Genomic DNA, 20,482 nt, shown 5'->3' with positions numbered 1-20,482 from the left:
CTGTCCTGTCTTTAGCTAGAATTCAGGTGTGCTCAAGTCATGCAATCAATGGGTGTTCCCCATTCCCAAAAATCATAGGTTGTGAGAATAGACAATAAAAACTGGGTGGATTCCTTGGTGTCACTCCATTTCTGCCTAATAAATAAGCTTTTGTTGGCAGCTGGTAGTTGAAAGTCGTTGATAACCTATAGATACAGTTTGAGTGCTTGAAACCTGGACAGATTTCATAATACTCCTGTTATAAACTTGTACTTCCCTTTTGTGCACTCAAGACAGCAGTTGTGGCCTCTTTCCTCATCTAGTTCTGCTTCTGCTGACTGCAGAGCCTGGATATATGTCTTACAAATCAGTTGTCAATTGGATAAGTGTTCACTGTCTCTTTTGTTTAGAACTCGGTATCATGTTGCTTTCCTTTAAGAATCTCTAGTTGCACTGTGAGAGTTTTAGGGTTTTAGTAAGTGGAAATTACCTTTCTGGTCTTCTTTTCTGTCTGGCCTCATACACTCAGCTGTATCTCAGTACTTGTGCCTAGCATGAGCCTTTGGATGAAATGCACCCAGCATTTTGTGAATTGGTGTTCTTGATAGCTTATGTCAAGCATTTTCTGTGCAAAAAGAGGGAAGGCGTCACACTTCCCCAGTCAGTTCTTCTAAATCTCATTGTAAGGTTGGAGACCACTTAAAATTAAGCTTGGATGATGTGAAATGCCTTAGTGGTTAGTAGCTTGACAGGTAATACTGTAGTTCACTAGTGTTCATTTAAGTGGAATACCACCAAGACCTATTGATCTTGCTCTATAAACTTGTGTCCAGTCTGGACTGGGATATGGACAGTTACCATTCATAAGGATTCATTCATTCAGGATTATTCCTAATCTTTGGAGTAATAAGAGGTCATCATCTTCTGAAATGCATGTGTACAGCAGTATTTGTCATCTCTTTAGGCTGGAAAGAGGTAGGTCACCTTCAACATGAAAACGTCTCATTAACTTAAGAAACCATCAGTTGTCTTTATAACGTATTTTATGCTTTCAGATTCTGCCTCTCCACGTTGTAAATGCAACAAACTACTTTGGTCGAAGAGTAGATCAGCAGAAGGACCAACATACAATTCTTGCTGAAGGAATTAATGGGTATTTTAAGGAACCTGGTAATAAGATTGCTGTTAAAAATGTGGAGAAGCTGGCATTTCATGGTTTATGTCAGAAAACAGTTGTTCACAGGTAAAAATGTGGATTTGTTTTGGTTTAAATTATTCATGTGCACTTTTTAATACAAAGTAGTTTAGAACTTTTACTGCTAAGTTAAAGTTAACCCACCATCAAAACTAGCAAAAAAATCTCTGCTGTACAAATTGTTTTTAAAAAGCTCTCCCATGCTGCCTGTGCTGAAGGGAAGCCAGAATGGCTCCACATACACACCACTGAACATTGTGCTGTGAAAGTTTAATCTTTTTTAGACACAAGTAGGTGAAGAAACTTTACAACTATAATCATTCTTTGTTTCCTCTCCAACTCTGAAGGGCTCAGGTGCTAGATATTTCCCCAAAAGAGAAGGAAAATATGTTCTGTAGTGTCAAAATTAACTATATAGATGAAGGCAGAACATGTCAAGTCCAAAGTTACCAGCTGCTTCACTCACCTGCCAAGTTTCAGTGTCTGCCACCTCAGGCTGGGGACTTTGTAGAGTGACACCCATTGGTAATGAACTGGAGTGGAACCCAAAGGTAATATTTATCAGATTTTCAATGGTATGTTCTTTTATTTCTCTTTGTGTGTTATTTTCTGTAAGAAAGCAGTAATGAACTGCAAACTTAGTTTTCAAATTTAACTCCTCATTAGTATTGACAAGAAATATCTACTATTGGCCAGATTCTGAGAAGTCAGTTTTCTTGGTTTGTTTTCCTGCAAAATCAAGTGAGATTTGTGCGATTTTTTTTCTTCAATTCTTCTGAATTCAGCATCTTCTTCCAGAAAACGTTATTGCTGCTTTTGCATCTGTGGGGATTCAACGGGGGAAGGGTAGCCTCTGTAAATGAAACTGTGTTTGAGTACCGTCCCATTCAGGCAGCTCCTTCCTTAATGAGCAACAAAATCTGGTTTTATTTGTTTAATACTCGTGTCATTCTTAAGCTTGGAAGATTTGTTTCATTGCAGTTATTGTAAAGTTATGTTGGAATTCACCTCAAGTGCAATGACTTTTTTTCCTTAGGTAACTAATTCTATTCATCAAAAAGTTAAAGGAGAACTACACAAAGCAAAAGTAGTACTGACCTTGGGAAACACAACTGGGACTGACCCAATGGGAGGTATAGAATTGCAGCATTACAAAATATTTGTATCTAAACTCCTTTACCAAGAGCACCTGTTCTTTTCTTTGCTTCTGTCCGTTCCAAGTTCAATTTGATTCCACACGGTATTCAGGTAACACTGTTGGATAATTTACTGTGGTGGCGTCTGACCACTGGAACAGGTTTCTCAGAGACTGTAGAGTCTCTGTCCTTGGAAATAAGCAGAAGCAACCAGGATGTGGTCCTGGGTACATGATTCTAGGTGTCCCTGCTTGAGCAGGGAGTTTGGATGAAGTTATCTCCAGAGGGCCATTCCAGCCACCGCCATTCTGTGGTAAACTGAGATAACTTCTCATGGCAATAATCTCAGGCATGGGATGAAATTGTTTCAATTATTGGTTTTCTCAGAGTCAACTCTTCAGGTTTTCCTGAAAAGAAAATATTAGTCAGTGCCATGTTTGTATTGTTCTGTCAGTTCCCTGGCCTGTAATAAAGGCACTGGCAAATATTCTTCTGGGTAAGACTGACTAGAAGGTAACAGCCCTCCGTGCAGTGAGTGTTTCCTCTCAGCATTCTCCTGTTCTCCCAAAACCTTGTTGGTAGGAGATTGACTTAGAGATGAGTTTTGCTTAAAGAGTTGGTTATTTTTTAATTGTCTGGACAAGTTCATCAGAAAGGCCACCCCTCCCTCTCAGGATCGTGACGTGCCTCTTGTGGCTGCTTGGTCCTGTCCAAGAGTACAGTTAGTTAGTGTTTTGGAATGTGTGATGCTGTATTCCATCTGAGCATTCAGTCAATTTCAGATGAAAAATAAAGTGGAAACGGGGAATTCCTGGAAGTAGTTCTCTTTAGCAGCTTCCTCTTCTATATGGCACATCTGAGCCTTTTTCTGATTGCCATGCTTTTGTTCTTGTTTAGAGTTTTTCTAACTGTGTCCCCCCAGCAGTTTTCTTCTTCTATTTTGGTCTAGGAAGTTATTCTGTGTGGTGTGTATTTCAGCTGTAACTTGTGTAATCAGGGCTCGGATTGTTTACTTGGTTGCTCTCTTGGTTGTGTTACATGGAGTTAACTACGAGTTCCTTACGACACTATTATGATGAAAAAGATGGCAATATCTGGAGAAGAATTAAACATGGGAACGTGCCTGTTGGGACATTGGGAGAAAACCAATTCCTTACAGGTATCAATAAATGGGTACATGTTTAAAGCTTCACTTAGAGTAGCTTAGAGTTAGACTACTGATGAGTTATGGTTTCAACTTGGTGTGTTTTGTCATCCAAGGTCCGGGTTACCAGGCTTCCAGACTTGAAGATGTCAGTTAACGAATACGACGTTTGATCTGAGGTTTTGCCTACAGGTCTGGGAACTGACAATGCAGAACATAGAACACAACTTCAGAAGCTGTGCAGCCACATGAACATATTGGACATGCAGCAAACTTGGAGCCCTTGTAAGAGTTTACAAGGTTTTTTGAGCATACACTTTATGAAAAAAGAATGCTACAATTAAGGAGATGTTTTCATGATTGATATTACTGACTGTGTGTTTCGTTTGAACACAGAAACAATAGTGTTTATAATATGTCTGCATTCCTGTGACTGTCTGTAGTGGGTCTGGGATGGTAGTGACTTTCCACAGCAGCTCCTGCAGTGCTGTGCTTACTGTTGATATCAATATTATGACTAACGCTCGCACAGCATCAGGGCTGTCCCTCCATCACTCCTTCCCCCACTTTCACCAATAGCTGTGGGTGGGCATGATCTTGGGAGGGACTATGGCCAGGACAGCTGACCCAGGCTGACCAAGGAGATATTCCATACCCTATGACATGAGCTCAGTAATATAAACTGGGGGAGAGGAGCAGGAAGGGGAGGCGAGATGCATTTCTGGCCTTCCCAAAGCAACCGCTACGCGTACCGCAGCCCTGCTTCTCGGGAGGTGGCCGGACATCGCTGCTGATGGGAAGTGGAGAGGAACAGCTTTATCTGCTTCTGCTTTGCTTCCCGCGCGCGGCTTTGCTGCTTCTTTATTAAACTGCTTTTATCTCAACCCACGAGACTCCCATCTTATTTTCTCCCCTTCCCTGGCTTGCTGAGGAGGTGGGGGACAGAGTGGTGTGGTGGGCACCTGGCATCCAGCCAGGCTCAAACTACCACACCCACTTACCACTGTAGTTGGGGTCTGTGTACCTGCTTTCTTGTAGTGTCCACACGCAGTGGCATAACTTCTACTGGCAGCCTGTGTGTTTTCAATGGGAACTGAGCAGCCCAAGTGCAGAGGATTGGAGATAAGTCCCACAGGAAAGCAGCTGCAAATGTGACACAGTGCAAGATGATAGACTACAATGGGACCTACTTACCACTCTAGGTGGAGTCTGCCTTCCTGCTTTCTTGTAGCTCCCATACTCAGTGGTAGAGCTTAACTGACAACATGTGTTATTTCATTGGGAGCTGAGGAGTCCCAGTGAGTGGGAATGGAGATAGTTCCCTCAGGAAAGCAGCTGCAAATGTGACACAGTGCTGGCTGATAGACTACATGGGGACATCACAGCACACGAGGGCACTGCAATGGGGTTCAGTGACATTGCCGCACATGTGGCAATTGCAGAGAGACTCTGTGACAGCACAGCAGACGTGGGCATGGCAAAAGTGCTCTATAACAACATCACATCATCTCTGGACACTCTTAAGTGCTCTGTGACATCACAGCACATGTGGGTACTGCATCCAGGTTGTGTGACATCATCGAATCCTAGAATGGTAGGGGTTGGAACGGACCATTAGAGATCATCTAGACCAACCCCCTCCTCCAGAATGAAGTTCACCTAGATCAGGTCACACAGGAACGTGTCCAGGCTTATGCTGAAATCCTCCAAGGAAGGAGACTCCACAAGCCCTGTGGGCAACCTGTTCCAGTGCTCCGTCTTCCTCTTCCGCGGACGTTTGACATCACAGCACAACTGAACACTGCAAGAGTGCTCTGTGACATCACAGCACAGGTGCGCACTGCAACAGGAGTGTGTAATACAACAGCCCATCTGGGCTTTGCAGCGGCACTGTGTGACATGACAGCACTTTTGGGCACTGTAGCAGTGCTCTAAGACTTCACATCATATCTGGGCACTGAAACGGGTTTCTGTGGCATCACAGCAGACGTTGTCACTGCAACAGTGCTCTGTGACATCACAGCACAACTAGGTACTGCAACATGGCTGTGTGACACTGCAGGAGATGTGGGCATTGCAGAGGTTGTGCTGTGTGTATTGCATCACAGCACATCTGGGCACCACTACACTGCTCTGTGACATCATTGCTTATCTAGGCACTGGAATGGGGCTCTGTGACATCACATCACATCCGGACACTGCGGCAGTATTCTGTGACGTCACATCACCTTTGGGCACAGCAACAGTGCTGTGTGACATCACAGGACGTCTGGGCACTGTAGCAGTGCTCTAAGGCTTCACATCATATCTGGGCACTGAAACAGGACTCTCTGACATCACAGCACATCTGGGCACTGCAACAGTGCTCTATAACATCTTATCTCAACTGCACACTGCTACAGTGCTCTGTGACATTCCAAGACATCTGAGCACTCAATCACTGCTGTGATATATAACAGCATCACTAGGCACTGGCACGGTGCTCTGTGACATCACAGCACATCTGGGAAAGGCAGCAGTGCTCTGTGACATCACAGAACATGTGCACAGTGCAACAGGACTGTGTAACACAACAGCACATCTGGGCTTTGCAGCAGGACTGTGTGACCTTACAGCACATCTGGGCACTCCAATAGTGCTCTGTGACATCACAGGACGTCTGGGCACTGGACACACACTGCTCTGAGACTTCACGTAGTATCTGGGCACTGAAACGAGACTCTGTCATCACAGCAGACGTGGGCACTGCAACAGTGCTCTGAAACATCCTATCACAAGAGGACATTGCTACAGTGCCTGTGAGATCACAGCACAAGTGGGAACTGCAGTGGTACTCTGTGACATCACAGCACATCTGGGCACTGCAACAGTGCTCTGTGACATCATAGCACATCTGGGCCCTGCAACAGGGCCGTGTGACATCGCAGCACATCTGGACATGACAAGGGGGTGTGTGAAATCAGAGAACATCTAGGCACTACAACAGGACTGTGTGGCACAGCAGTACATGTGGGCATTGCAGAGGATGTGCGGTGTGCGTCGCATCACAGCACATCTGGGCAGTGCTACACTGCCCCGTGACATCATAGCATATCTAGGCACTGGAACGGGGCTGTGGGACATCACAGAACATCTGGGCACTGCAACAAGAGTGTTTGACATCACATCACATCCAGACACTGCCGTGGGGTTCTGCGACGTCCTAGTACTAGGCAGTGCAACAGTGCTCTGTGACATCACAGCACATCTGGGAAAGGCAACAGTGCTCTGTGACATCATAAGACGTGTACACTGCAATAGGACTGTGTAATGCAACAGCACATCTGGGCTTTGCAGCAGGGCTGTGTGATATGACAGCACATCTGGGCACTGCAATAGTGCTCTGTGACATCACAGGACATCTGGACACTGGACACACAGTGCTCTGAGATTTCACATAGTATCTGGGCACTGAAATGAGACTCTGTGACATCACAGCAGATGTGGGCATGGCAACAGTTCTCTATAACATCACATCACCTCTGGATGCCTCAACAGTGCTCTGTGACATCACAGCACATCTGGGTACTGCATCTAGACTGTGTGACATCATAGAATCCTAGAGTGGTAGGGGTTGGAAGGGACCATTAGAGATCATCTAGAGCAACCCCCTCCCCCAGAATTCAGTTCACCTAGATCAGGTCGCACAAGAAAGTGTCCAGGCTTGTGCTGAAATCCTCCAAGGAAGGAGACTCCACAAGCCCTCTGGGCAGCCTGTTCTGCAGGGTTTCTTCTTCTTTGTGCAGGGGTTCTTCTTTGTTGTGCGAAACGGGAGTGACCAGACACCAATCTGATGTGCATCAGCTCCAATTTATTGTCACATCATCATCACTTCTATACCTTTTCCAAATGCTTTGTACGTGCCACAATTCATGGCAAATAGTTAACACTAAGCATCACGCACTATGCATAAGGCCTCAAAGTTTCATTTTGGTAACAACTTAAACACCAACCTCACTGTGTTTAAACACCATCCTTATTGTGCTTAAAACATCAGCCTTATTGTGTCTAAAATATCACCCCATCTGTTCGGCCTTCAGTTAGTTTTCTCTCACACTATGGTTATGCTTACCTTACGTTTAGTTACCTTTATATTATTGTTAGTTACATATGTTACCATTTATTAGTCAAGTACAGTCAATCATACAATGCTAAATTGAATGCTATATTCAGTCCTCTAACAACGCTTGGTTTAATGTCCTGTCCTATCTTCTTGCTTTGACCTTGTTTCTGTTACAATCTGCTGTTTCGGTTTCCCCCTTGCTCAAGCTTGCTGTGGATGTGGACGAGGAGGTGCAAGCCGGTCCATCACAACTTTATCCGTCCATAATTAACCTCAACTCCCATTGAAAAAATACAAACTGTCGGTAGAAGTTACACCACTGCGTATGAGAGCTACTAGAAAGCAGGAAGGAAGACCCCAGCTACAGTCGTACGTAGGTCCCCATGCAGTCTATCAGCCAGCACGGTGTCCCATTTGCAGCTGCTTTCCTGTGGGAGCTATCTTCAATACCACACTCTTTGTCTCCTCATCTCCCATTGAAAAAACACATGTTGTCGGTTAAGTTACAGCACTGCGTATGGGAGCTACAAGAAAGCAGGAAGGCAGACCCCAGCTACAGGAGTAAGTGGGTCCCCATGCAGTCTATCAGCCAGCACTGTGTCACATTTGCAGCTGCTTTCCTGTGGGAGCTATCTTCAATCCCACTCATCTGGACTGCTCAACTCCCTTTGATAAAAATACATGTGTCAGTTAAGTTATACCACTGCGTATGGGAGCTACAAGAAAGCAGGAAGGCAGATCCCACCTATGTGGGGAGTTTTGTGGAGACTTGGCTAGAGAAAAGAGGACATGGTAGAATACAGCTGGTTAGGCAGTAAGCATTAAGCGATAAGATAGTGGACTCCTGCTCAAGGCCGTGAGAGCAAGAGAACTGTATGAGAACAGGATGAGAAAGCAGGAGCTTAGTTTGGGTTAAGCAGCCACACGTATCTGGAGTATGTTGAAACAAGGGCGAGGTTTGCACCTAACTGGGAACCAATGATGAGCTTAGCTTTTGCAATATGTATGAGCCTGATTATTGTATCTATAAAAGAGTTGTATCTTTGCAAATAAAGTTGAGACTTGTTGCACTGCAGGGTGGGCTTGTCTCCCGTTGTCTTAAGCAAATGGTGACCCTGACGTGATACACGAAGGACGTGATATACCGACTGGGCGCCACGGCGGAGTAACGAAGGGGTTCGGGTCCTATGCAGCAAGGACGGCAATAAGCGTGAAAATTGGGAACACGCCGTGCCCTGGGTGACCGTATAGCCGAGCCTGGCCGATACGTGCCGCTGGACCTTGAAGGGCTGCAACAGCGCGCTGACAAATAGGTGTGGAAAGGCAAGCGGCATATGATTTATTTACTGCATTCTTGCAGAAGCGGCAGATAAAGGGTATAGATCTGCAAAAAGACCTACCAGGGTTGTTAGCTTGTGGGTATGCTAAGGGAGTGTTTCAGAATCCACAGACAGTGCATGAATTGAGCGAATGGCGTAGATTTGGGGATTTGCTGTGGGAAGCTACCCTGGAGGACGATGAGATAGCTGAAAAGTTAGGGAAGTTTTGGCGGATAGTGCACAATGAGTTGTTGCAACATCAGGCAGAAAAGAAGGCTGCTGAGCACGCATCAGCAGCACAGAGTAAGAACAAAAACGATGAGCGTGACTGGTTCCAATCCACCCCGCTGGCTCCTACCGTCTCAAAAGTAATGCTCCCGACCCCGCGTGTAGAAAATGACCCTGGAGGCACGGACGGGGTACGAGAACCATATGAGCCATCAGCCCCTCCCGACGAACAAGAGTGCCGGCCTAAAGAACCCCCGCCTCCCCCCCCCCCCCCCACTTAGTGAGCCTGTCCCTGGGGCAGAGAGTGAACTGGCAGAGGCACCGACAGTAGTGCCGGGAGAGGTGCCGGGAGCAGCGCCGGGAGAAGCGCCGGGAGAGGCGCCGGGAGAAGCGCCGGGAGCGGCGCCGAGGCGGATGATACCGAGAAAAAAGAAAAAGGTTCTTCTCTACACAAGAGTATTTACAAAGTCAGAGAGGCGAAGGGGCTTCAGAGCAGAGCCCCCGCGGGAGAGCTGCTTCCCATTCGAGCCCAGCCCGCCGAGTTCCCCCTGGGACGACTCGCAGGGCAATGCCGAGCGGGCGGAGTCGGGCCGGGGTGCGGCGCAGGATGATCAGAGGAGAGTGGGGGAGCGCGACCCCGTGTTACACTCGACACCATCGGGCATGTGAAGGGAGACAAAGAAAACACGGAAGAGAGAAACAGCGGCTGCGCCGCCGGCGCCGGGGCCGGCACGGAGTGAGCCAGACCCCCCCGCCCCTTCCATCCGCAGCCGCCGCCGCGCAGCCGCTTCCCGCGCCCGGTCGGTGTCTCCGGAGCCCCCCCACACACACCGCGCCGACACCGCCGGCCCCGGCCCTCACGGACCGCTGGGCTCGTCCTTTCCATCCTCAGTCCCTCGCCTCAACGAGTGTAAAAACTGTTGGTCGTGATGTTGAAAGCTGCAGGCTTTCGCTCCGAGCCCGGACGGCGAACACCCCAAGGAAGACGAGAGACCGGCTTGTTGCAAAAGCAAGAGGTGAGCTTTATTGCGGAGCTCCGGGCCGTCTCGTATCTCACGCAGGAGACAGAGGAGGCGGCCCCGAGGCTTTGCAGGTAGGGGTTTATATATGCTGGGGATGAGGGACGGAAAATTCCAACACACGCACACAACTTCCCCTTAACCCAGGTGCCCTGCTGGCACGGTGGGGACCATGGATCCAATTCTCTGAGAAATGTTTCTCAGCCCCTGCGGTTTCTGATGCAATGGCCGGGGTTGGTTTCATCATCCTTTCTCGTGGCCTAGTCGGCCTTGCTGTGACTGAGCCTCACCGGCTCCATTTTATTTCATTTTATTCTTTCAGAACAAGTTGTTTTCTGTTGGGATTTAGAGGGGAAAAGTGCGGGTTTGTGGGAGTTGTGAGGGATGACATGAGGTGTGGGGGCAAATCTGAGGGGAAAAGTGAGGTTTGGGTGGCATTTCTGAGGGAAAAGGTGGGATTTGGGTGGAGTTTTGAGGGAAAAGATGAGAATTTTGGGTATTTCTGTGGGAAATACCCAAACAAAAGTGGCATTTGGGTGGAGCTTCGAGGGAAAAGATGAGGTTTTGGGGCATTTCTGAGGGAAGAGGTGGGATTTGGGTGGAGTTTTGAGGGAAAAGAGGAGAGTTTTGGGTATTTCTGTGGGAAAAGGTGGGATTTTGGTGGAGTTTTGAGGGAAAAAGTGAGTTTTTGGTAAATTTTTAAAGGGAAAAAGTGGGGTTTGGGTGGATTTTTGAAAAAACCAAGTGTTTTGCTGGGGTTTTGAGGGGAAAAGTGGGGTTTTGTGGAAATTCTGAGGGTAAAAGTGGAGTTTGGGTGGTGTTTTGAGGGGGAAAATGGGGTTTTGGTGGAGTTTTGAGGGGAAAAAGTGGGGTTTTGGTAAATTTTTAAGGGGAAAAAGTGGGGTTTGTGTGGATTTTTGAAAAAACAAGTGTTTTGGTGGGGTTTTGGGGAAATTCTGAGGGTAAAAGTGGAGTGTGGGTGGTGTTTTGAGGGGGAAAATGGGGTTTTGTTGGAGTTTTGAGGGGAAAGGTGCAGTTTTGGGGAACTTCTGGGGGAAGAAGCGGGGTTTTGGTGCAGTTTTGAGGGAAACAGTGGTGTTTTGGTGGAGTTCTGAGTGAAAAAGTGAGGTTTTGGAGGTATTTTCTGAGGAAAAGGGGGTTTTGGGTGCTATTCCGAGGGAAAAAGTGGGATTTTTGGGAACTGCTGGGTAAAAAAGTGCCATCTTGAGGGAAAAAGTGGAGTTTTGGAAGTGTTTTGAGGGGAAAAAGTGGGGTTTGGGGGAGTTGTGAGGGATAAAATGAGGTTTTGGTGCAATTCTGAGAGAAAAACAAGGATTTTGGAGGAGTTTTGAGGCTGTAAAGTGGGGATTGAGTACATTTCTGAGAAAGAAAAGTGGCATTTGGGTGGAGTTTCGAGGGCAAAGATGAGGTTTTGGGGCATTTCTGGGGGAAAAGGTGGGATTTGGGTGGTGTTTTGAGGGAAAAAGCAGGGTTTTGGTAAATTTCTGAGAGCAAAAGTGGGGTTTAGGTGAAGTTTGGATGGAAAAAGTGAGGTTTTGGAGTAATTCTGAGGGGAAAAGAGGGATTTTGGGGAAGACGTGAGGAGAAAAGGGGTTTTGTGTGAGTTTTGAAGGACCAAGTGGGGTTTTGGGGGAGTTCTGAGGGATGAAAAGAGGTTTTGGGGTAATTGTGAGGGAAAGCAATTGGGATTTGGGTGTAGTTTTGAGAGGAAAAGTGGGGTTTTGGAGCAATTCTGAGGGGCAAAGTGGTGTTTTGGTTTATTTCTGAAAGGAGAAGTGGGGTTCTGCTGGAGTTTTGGGAGAAAAAGTGGGGCTTTGGTGCAGTTTTGCAGGGGAAAGCTGGGATTGAGTACATTTGCGAGGGCAAAGAGCGGTGGAGTTGTGGGCTAAAAGGGGGTTTTGTTTCAATTCTGAGAGCAAAAGTGTGGATTTGTGTGGAGTTTGCAAGGAACAAGTGTGTTTTTGTTGGGGTTTTGAGGGGAAAAGTGAGGGTTTAGGGGAGTTCTGAGAGATAAAATGAGGCTGGGGGCAATTCTGAAGTCAAGTGAGGTTTGGGTGGCGTTTTGAGTGGAAAAATGGGTTTTTGGGGAACTTAGGTGGCAAAAAGTGGGGTTTTGGTAGAGTTTTGAGAAGAAAAGTAGGGTTTGGGGGGGTGTTTGGAGGGATAAAATAAGGTTTTGGTGCAATTGTGAGAGAAAAAGTGTGGTTTCAGTGGAGTTGTGAGGGATGAAAGGAGGTTTTTGGGCATGTCTGAGGGGAAAAGTGGGGGTTTTGGTGGTTTTCTGAGGCGGCAAAAGTGGGGTTTTGAGGGTATTTCTGTGGGGAAAAGTGTTTGATTTGGTAGAGTTTTGAGAGGAAAAGCGAGCTTTTGGGGAAATCCTGAGGGGAAAGTGTGAGGTCTGGGTGGAGTTGTGAGGAAAAAAAGGAAGGTTTTGGTCAATATCTGAGGTCCAAAGTGGGGGTTTGGGTGGAGGTTTGAAGGAACAAGTTGTTTTCTGTTGGGATTTAGAGGGGAAAAGTGAGGGTTTGTGGGAGTTGTGAGGGATAACATGAGGTGTGGGGGCAAATCTGAGGGGAAAAGTGAGGTTTGGGTGGCGTTTTGAGGGATTTAGGTGGAATTTGATAGAGGAAAAGCGGTGTTTTTGAGCAATTCTGAGGGAAAAAGTAGAGTTTTTGTTTATTTGTGTTCTGGTTTAGCAAGGAGCAGCTTTTGGCTTAGTAACAGGGGGAGCGGGTTGCAGTGAAGACCCGAGAAAGAGTTTGCGGACTCTCCCCCGGCTCCTGGGTTCACACCCACCTCCGGCCCGGCTGGGCCAATCTGGCGCCTCTGCCAGCACTATTTAGGGGACGGGAATTTGGAATGCGAGGCAGGAGGTGTAAGAGTGACACGAGATGGAGGCGACCATGCGGACCCTTCAGCCAGAGAAGGAGGAAGGAAGGAGAAGCAACAGACCAGAGACCCCTCTGCAAGCCGTGGCGAGAATGCAGCTGTGCCCCTGCAGCCTCTGGAGATCCATGGCAGGAGCGAGAGTTCCCAGCAGCTCCGTGTGAGTGAGCCCGGACGGGAGAGGGACTGTGTGGGGAGGGGCCATGGCCCAGGCCGTGCTGGAGAGCCTGCACGCCGCAGAGCAGCCCCACACGAGAGGCAGAGACGAGCTGCAGCCTTTGGAGTCAGTGGGCATCGGAGCAGCCCGTGCAGGGCTGCCATGCGTGTGAGTTACCCCACGGACTCGCAGGGAGGACTGGTGTGGAGTTCACCCGTCCTGAGGAGGGACAAACGGCAGAAGCTATGGGGAACAGACTAACTGAAACCCCCACTGCCTGCCCCCCCGAACCGTTCAGGTGGGGACAAGGTAAAAACCCTGGGATCAGGGCTCTGAGCCCGGGAAGAGGGGAGGGGTGGCAAGAAGGTGTTCTTCAAAAGGATGGTTGGACTCTTCATTGATGTATTGCTCTGTGTTGTTTCATTTTGGTTATGTTTTGGGTTTTTGGGGGTATGTTTTAGTTGACGTTGCATCAAACTGTTTCTCTGTTTTCTTCCCCAAACCGAGTGGCCTGGTCTGCTTTGTCCTGAACCTTCAGCGGCAATTAAGCTCTCCCTGCCCTTGAGCAATTCTCAGCCACTTGGGTACTCGGGGCTAATCTTGGTCTTTGTTCCCTGATGGGCCTAAACCACAACAATTTCTGAGAGCAAAAGGGAGGTTTTGTTGGAGTTTTAGGAGAAAAAGTGGGTTTTGGTGCAGCTTTGCAGGGAAAAGTGTAGTTTGGAAGAGTTTTGAGAGGCAAAGTGGGGATGGAGTAGATTTCTGAGGGCCAAAAGCAGTGGAGTTGTGGGATAAAATGAGGTTTTGTTGCAATTCTGAGGGGAAAAGGTGGGATTTGGGTGGAGTTTTGAGGGAAAAAGTGGGGTTTGGGTGGATTTGTGGAAAAACAAGTGTTTTGGTGGTGTTTTGAGTGGAAAAAGTGGTGTTTTGGTGGAGTTCTGAATGAAAAAGTGAGGTTTTGGAGGTATTTTCAGAGGAAAAGTGGGTTTTGGGTGCTATTCTTAGGGAGAAAGTGGGATTTTTGGGAAGTGCTGGGTAAAAAAGTGCCATCTTGAGGGAAAAAGTGGAGTTTTGGAAGCGTTTTGAGGGGAAAAAGTGGGGTTTGGGGGAGTTGTGAGGGATAAAATGAGGTTTTGGTGCAATTCTGAGAGAGGAAAAAAAGGATTTTGGAGGAGTTTTGATGGAAATTGCCTTTGCATCAGACCAGTGCAGAGAGCCTCAGGTTCCATCAGAAATCATCTGCTAGTTGTTTCAAGTGCAGAGCGCAGAGTCTGGATAAATGTCCAGCAAGAACTGTAAAGAGAGAATCCCAGGCAACAAATGTGAAAAGGGGGGTGGAAAAGGGAGGGAGAATTCTCAAGTCCAGGTGGCCAAAATGTCAAACCAAACCCAAAGTAAAGTCCCCAGGAGATCAACAGAAACTTGTCACCACTGCAGTGAGAGGGAGACTTTTAAAACACCCCTTGTTTGCTCTTCCAGTTGCTGGGTTAGTGAGGAAACACTGGGCTGGAGAAGAGCAGGAAAGAACAGGCAGCTGCGTCATTGAAACGCCATCACTCAGTTTTGCTACTACCCAGACGACAGCCAAAGTATGTGCTGTAGAAGATACCACATCTGATGTTTTCCTTTATGTGACAATAAAAGGTGAAAAGGTAAGATATTTTTCTCTCTACAAACCTCTTTGTGCACTGTGCTGTAGAAGTTATAACTTTGTGACAAATTTAAGACCGAAAAGTGTTATTTGCAAGTGAATTTTGTAATTTGCCATATACAGTAGAAGTGCAATCATTAACTTATTAGAAGATTTATTTTCTAAATCTGTTGTTTGTGAACTTTGGAATGAATTCTGTGAGGTGGAAACTTGTGAACCGCTTTGGAAGGTATTGACAAGCAAATGAAGTCCCCCAAGTACTTCCGATGAACAACTATGTGAATTTACTGTACTCTTGTCCTTCTTTGTGATACACTTAAAGATATTTCAAGAAGGCAGTTGCATGGTGTTATGAAAATAAATACAAGTTCATATGTGCATAAGGCTGAATTCCCAAACAGCTGGGAGAAAGGAAGAAAGCTCGTTGCACTTACCAAAGTGCGTAACTCCTGCTAAATCTCTGCTGCAGCTACTGTCAGACTTAAGCAGCTGCCTAGTAGACAAAAATACATGTGTTTGAAACCTGCTGCCATTTGGAGTATTTTACCAAGACTTTTAACATTAGAGCTGTGGTCTTCACTGTAGACAATAACTTGGATTACATCTTAATTTGAATACCTTCTCTGTTCAGAATCACAGTTGGCAAGTGTCACTTCTCTCTGAGCCAGTGAGAACTTTGAAGTTGAATATTGCTTTTTCCTGCCAGGTTTGGATGCACTCTGAATCAAAGGGACACAAAACTAAGATAGTTTTTCTAAAAATGTTTAAAGCTGATAGAAAACTGAGCACAGAATTTTAGGCAAAAGCATGAAACTGGTAAGTAACACCTGTTTGGAGAACATAGAGGAAGATATGACCAACTTTCCTGCCCTGGAATGAGTACTCTTCAGAAAGCATTTGTACATACTGCATATGTCTTCCTGTTGTCTCCAGCTTCAAGTAAATTCTAAAGCAGTATGTGATGGTGACTTGCTTGTTGATTCTGGTCAGTCAAAGACTTGGGTTTTTTAGGTATGCATTAATGATGATCTCGTCTTAAGCAGCTTTGCTCATTTTGAGCAAGCTGAAGAGAATGCAGTGAGTTCAGCAGATTATCAGGAGACCCAAACATCATTAAATCTTGACTCTCTTCCAATGAAAGTTGTTAATCCTGCACTTGATTTGAGGACAGTGCTGCTCCAGCAGAAGGTATCAACAGATCCTGAAACAAGTGGGAACCGTGTGTGTTGGCAGCAATCATTCATGCAGTGCATCATTTGTCTTTACCTGGATATATTGACGTACTGTATCAGTTGGAATCCAACAAGTGGAAGAAATGGTATCCTAACAAACACTGCCTATGTATCAGACTTTACAAAGAGCAATCAAATCAGCAGATGCAGGAATATTCTAAAGCATTTTGTCCTTGATAAGACAAAGGGTGAGTTGCAGGGTCATTTGTTGATATGCTGAAAAGCATTAGATACTGTTGAAATAACTTGTAGCATTGATCAGTGATACCTTACTGTTTGATTTGAGTTTAGAGGGATTTCTCTACACAGAGGTAACTTGAATGTTTTCTGTGAGTTGTCTTGTTTAAAACAGACTGGAATCACTATAAATATCCTCTGTCCTTGTTCCCTCGGTTCATTTGCATATCTTTATGTAAATACAACTGTCTTTTGGTTGTTCTTTTTGCCATTAGAAAATGAGACAAGCAGAGAAAGAAGTCAGTTGTAACCAACTGTAAAAACACTGGCCTTTCATAGATTCAGATAATCACAAACGTGTTTCTGCATCTTTTAAAATTGTCTTTCTAGATCTTGCTGTATCTGGTTCTGTTCTTGAAAAGACATGACAAAGCTCCAACACAGATGACAGTGAAACTACCACATCTGTAAGTGTTAGATTTTCTATTCAAATGCCAGAATGAATTAAGTGAAGCATCTGTAAGGCAGATTAGGAATACTGTAGTCAGCTATCACGTCCTTTTCTGTAACAAATCTGGGACTAACTCTTGATCTAGTTAAAAGAGAACATTGTCCTTCAAGTTTGTGGTTCTGGTGGTTTTGGTTTTTAAGATTGCAACGATGGACTTTGAACAGGTTGTGTCTCCTTTTGTGCTCACTTGCTCTAGTGCTGTGAAGATGTGTAGTGGTTTTGTGTGGCCAGCTTTTGGTAGTTGTTGGGGGAATACAGGGGCGGATTCTTCAAAGAAAGAGCTGCCAGAAGCTATAGCTTGAGCTGTGAACATGAACTGATTCTCCTGTGTGGTTGATGTTCTTGTTGCATGCTTGATTCTTAATGAAGAAAATTCGGTTAGGTAAGAAAACCACCTTGAGCTCAGTAATCTTTTTTTTCTAAAATGTTGCTCTTAAACAGTATTTTACTGCCAGAAAAGGGTTTGTCTTTTCTTGATAGATTGTCAAAACAATCCCAGGATTGCCTTTCAAGGAAAATCCAGCAGTTCACACAGACAGGTATCGTACAGTATGTTACATATTTGAAACAATTGTGTAGCCAGATAATTAGGAGCTGTAGTATGTTTCCAGTTACTCTTCTTAGACAGCTAAAAGGGCAGAGGGTAAGACAAGATGTGTGCACATGGTATTGGGGAAGGAGGCCATTAGAAGCTGCTGATACTTATCCAGACCACAGTAAAAATCTTTCTAAACAGTAGCTTGAAAACAAGGCTGTGATGAGGCAGTACGTTTCTGCACACTCAGCATATTCAGTTGCCTTCTTTTATTCTTAGTGTGATTTATAAAGTTTTCCAGCTGAATGAAATCTGACTGAGTTGACTTGTGCAAGGCTTTTGTTATGCTGCAGATCACTTGCTGCATATGTAAACAACCTGAGGGGTGTTTTTAATTCAAGTTTTAACTGTTGCAAAGATACATTGTTTCATGTTTTTGCAACTGTAAGAAACCTTTTTCCTGCAGTCCCATCTGATTTTCTTCTGAAGTTGAGGAACCCACCAATTGTCTTGGTTAAAAAATCCTTCGGGTTATTTTCAGATACCTGAAAACTAATAGTAAATTTTACATCCAAAATGGTCCTTTTTGATTTCTTCTTTCATATTTGAGGGTTTTTGTTGGCACAGGTAATACATCAGAGATATTTTGTAGGTGAACTGTTTCGTGCCATTTTAGAAATATTGGTGATATTTATCGATTACACTTTCCTTTTGCATTTCCATTGAATTTAATATTTGCATATTTCTCAGGCTTCAGCAGTGCTTAAATTCTGATCCTTTGAACACACATAGAACTGAAAATGAGCAACAGGTAATTCCAGGATATAACTTCCATTTAACCTCTGCAAACGTGTGTCATATATGTGGAGGTGTGGGTAGTGTTGAGGCTACAAGAGTGGTCATTGTGGAGGGACTCTGTGGAGGGACATCAGGGACTGAATCCAGCCACATCAGCAACAAGACCAGACCAAAGGTCAGCAAGGCAGCAAAGTTGATGGTGCTTCTGTGAAAATATGAAGGGAAAAAAAAAATGCAGGGGAAGAGACAAAAAGAAAAAAAGCAAGAAACAGAGGCAATGACCAAGTCAGGGGACAGTAGGAGTCTCAGCTCTGTTCTGTGTGAGGTGTGTTTGTGAGTTGTACTTCATTTGTGTTTAGCATTTCTTTGGCTAATTCTTCTCAAAAAAAATAGTTTTTAAGTTGGATGTAAGCTCAAACCCATCTACTAAGTATTGCCTTTGTCATCTATTTCACATGATTTCAGAGTTTTCAAAATCTTGAAGAAAGAAACTTTGTCTTTCTTGGCAAGAAAATGAAGCCACCATCAATTCTGGAAACAGCACCACTTCTTGAAGATCTGGAAAGGGTAATGCTAATGTATTACATTACATTTAGTATTTTTAAGGCTAGTATCAGACCTTAACTTTCAGATACTAAATACTATAGTAGCTAATTTTGATTGAGGAATGTGTAGGAGGTTGTTCATACGGTTGAGTAAATTATGCTTCAGAGAGACTGTAGAATTGTACAGTTTCATCTGATCTATCAACCACTGCTACAAATGATGGCATTTGAATTAGATGTAAGAATTTAACTCCTCATCCCAGAAGAACTCTTATCATATTGTGTGTTAAGGAAATGTATTATGCAGTGGGTCAAAGGCTTTTAAATTGCTCAGTGCTTTGTGTTGCCTTGTTGGTGTTTCAAGCACACGATTTTCAGGTAGAACTCTTTATTTCTCTTTCTGTAGGAACTTACTTGGAAAAAAGTTTTAGGCCCTAACTCCACTGAATCTTACTGTTGGCCACCAATAGCTCAAGGATGTGATGTAGTTGCCATGTCATATCAGGGAAATAATCCTTTCTTGTATATTCCACCAGTTCTTACACTTTTGCAGTTGAGCAGTTGCTACAAAGCCTTGAGAAACAGGAGTGGAGGATGTATATATTAGAGTACTGCAGGTTTTGTGTTCTAAGGTGCAAATGTCAATGAATGATCCAAAAGGTAGTGCATGTTGAGAATGGGTGCATCTGATGTCATCTTAGAGTATCTTCATGATATTTTGAGAAAGCTACTGTATATCCTGAGGTGTCTTCTCATGGAACTTCCAGTCAGTGTGGTATAGAGCTGAACAATTGTATAAAATGTTACAAGGATGATCTGAATTCTTCAATGACTCAAAACATAATCATTTGGGGATTGAAAATGTCGGGAAGTCTCTAAGACCAGACATTCTGAGCATGACATGAAACTGGAAAAACATCACTTTTTGTGAAAAGTCTAGTGATTTGGCAGCACTGCAAATGTCCATGTTTTGGGGCTTTTTTTAAGACTATCTGAGGTAGTGCACTGTGCTTATGGAGTGTGAAACTTCTTCAGTGGTACTTCAGTGAGAAACTTCAACACTGACAAATCATCAAAAATCACACGTGTAAGAAAATACCGATGTGAGATTTTGATTGTGATGGGTTTTAATTTTGCTTCTGGAATCTGTCAGAAATTCACACCCTTTGTGAGAGTTGTATATTGTATGTTATATGTTTAACAGAAGATTTAGGATTTACCAATGTTCTTTGGTATATAACAATGCTTCGTGCTTCTTAAAAGAAGAAATACACAGTAAAGCATGTCTAGATTACATGAATTACCAGCCCTCTGGTTTGTATCCACCTTTAGGTTGTACAGCCTTGTATGGACAGTGAAAGAACCGCTGTGTTACTCAAAATACTGGCTTTTACCCGCAGTAATCTTGAGAAGGTGCTGACATTCACTAATTCAGGAGATGAGGCAGAAATGGTTCATCAGGTGAGCATCATTTTACACAGGTAAGTGGGGGTTTTAATTATTAAGATATAACAAACTAAAATATCTTGACTTCTAAGAATAAAGGAGGTTTGTGAATTTGGAATTTAACTACTTCTGCTAAAAATAGCCCAAACCCTGCCCTTCTGGCAGCTAGAAGAAAGGCTGACAGGAATGTCTGACACAGAATGCATTCATGATGACATTTTTAACTATGTTCTGTCTCATTTTGATAAATCCCAATATGGTTCCTCCCCACAGTTACAGCTGTGGATATTGGGTCCCTCCTTCGGGACACGGCCTGCTCTGGCCATAGTGATAAAGAAGGAAATCACTGCCCCTGGCTCGGGGCCATTAATGAAGTGAATCGCTGCCCCTGGACTGGGGCC

General features: G+C 44.8%; 1 long non-coding RNA gene across 1 annotated transcript; it reads left to right on the top strand.

Moving 5' to 3' along the window:
• Positions 1-17,215: 17,215 nt before the first annotated feature.
• Positions 17,216-18,634, top strand: LOC133627439 (uncharacterized). The gene is made up of 3 exons (XR_009820195.1): positions 17,216-17,296; positions 18,043-18,103; positions 18,556-18,634. It is a non-coding gene; the product is annotated as an uncharacterized LOC133627439 (long non-coding RNA).
• Positions 18,635-20,482: the final 1,848 nt, after the last annotated feature.

The sequence above is a fragment of the Colius striatus genome, chromosome 21 (genome assembly GCF_028858725.1).
Source record: "Colius striatus isolate bColStr4 chromosome 21, bColStr4.1.hap1, whole genome shotgun sequence".
In the NCBI taxonomy this organism is placed as follows: domain Eukaryota; kingdom Metazoa; phylum Chordata; class Aves; order Coliiformes; family Coliidae; genus Colius; species Colius striatus.
This window is presented reverse-complemented; position numbering and strand designations above follow the sequence as displayed.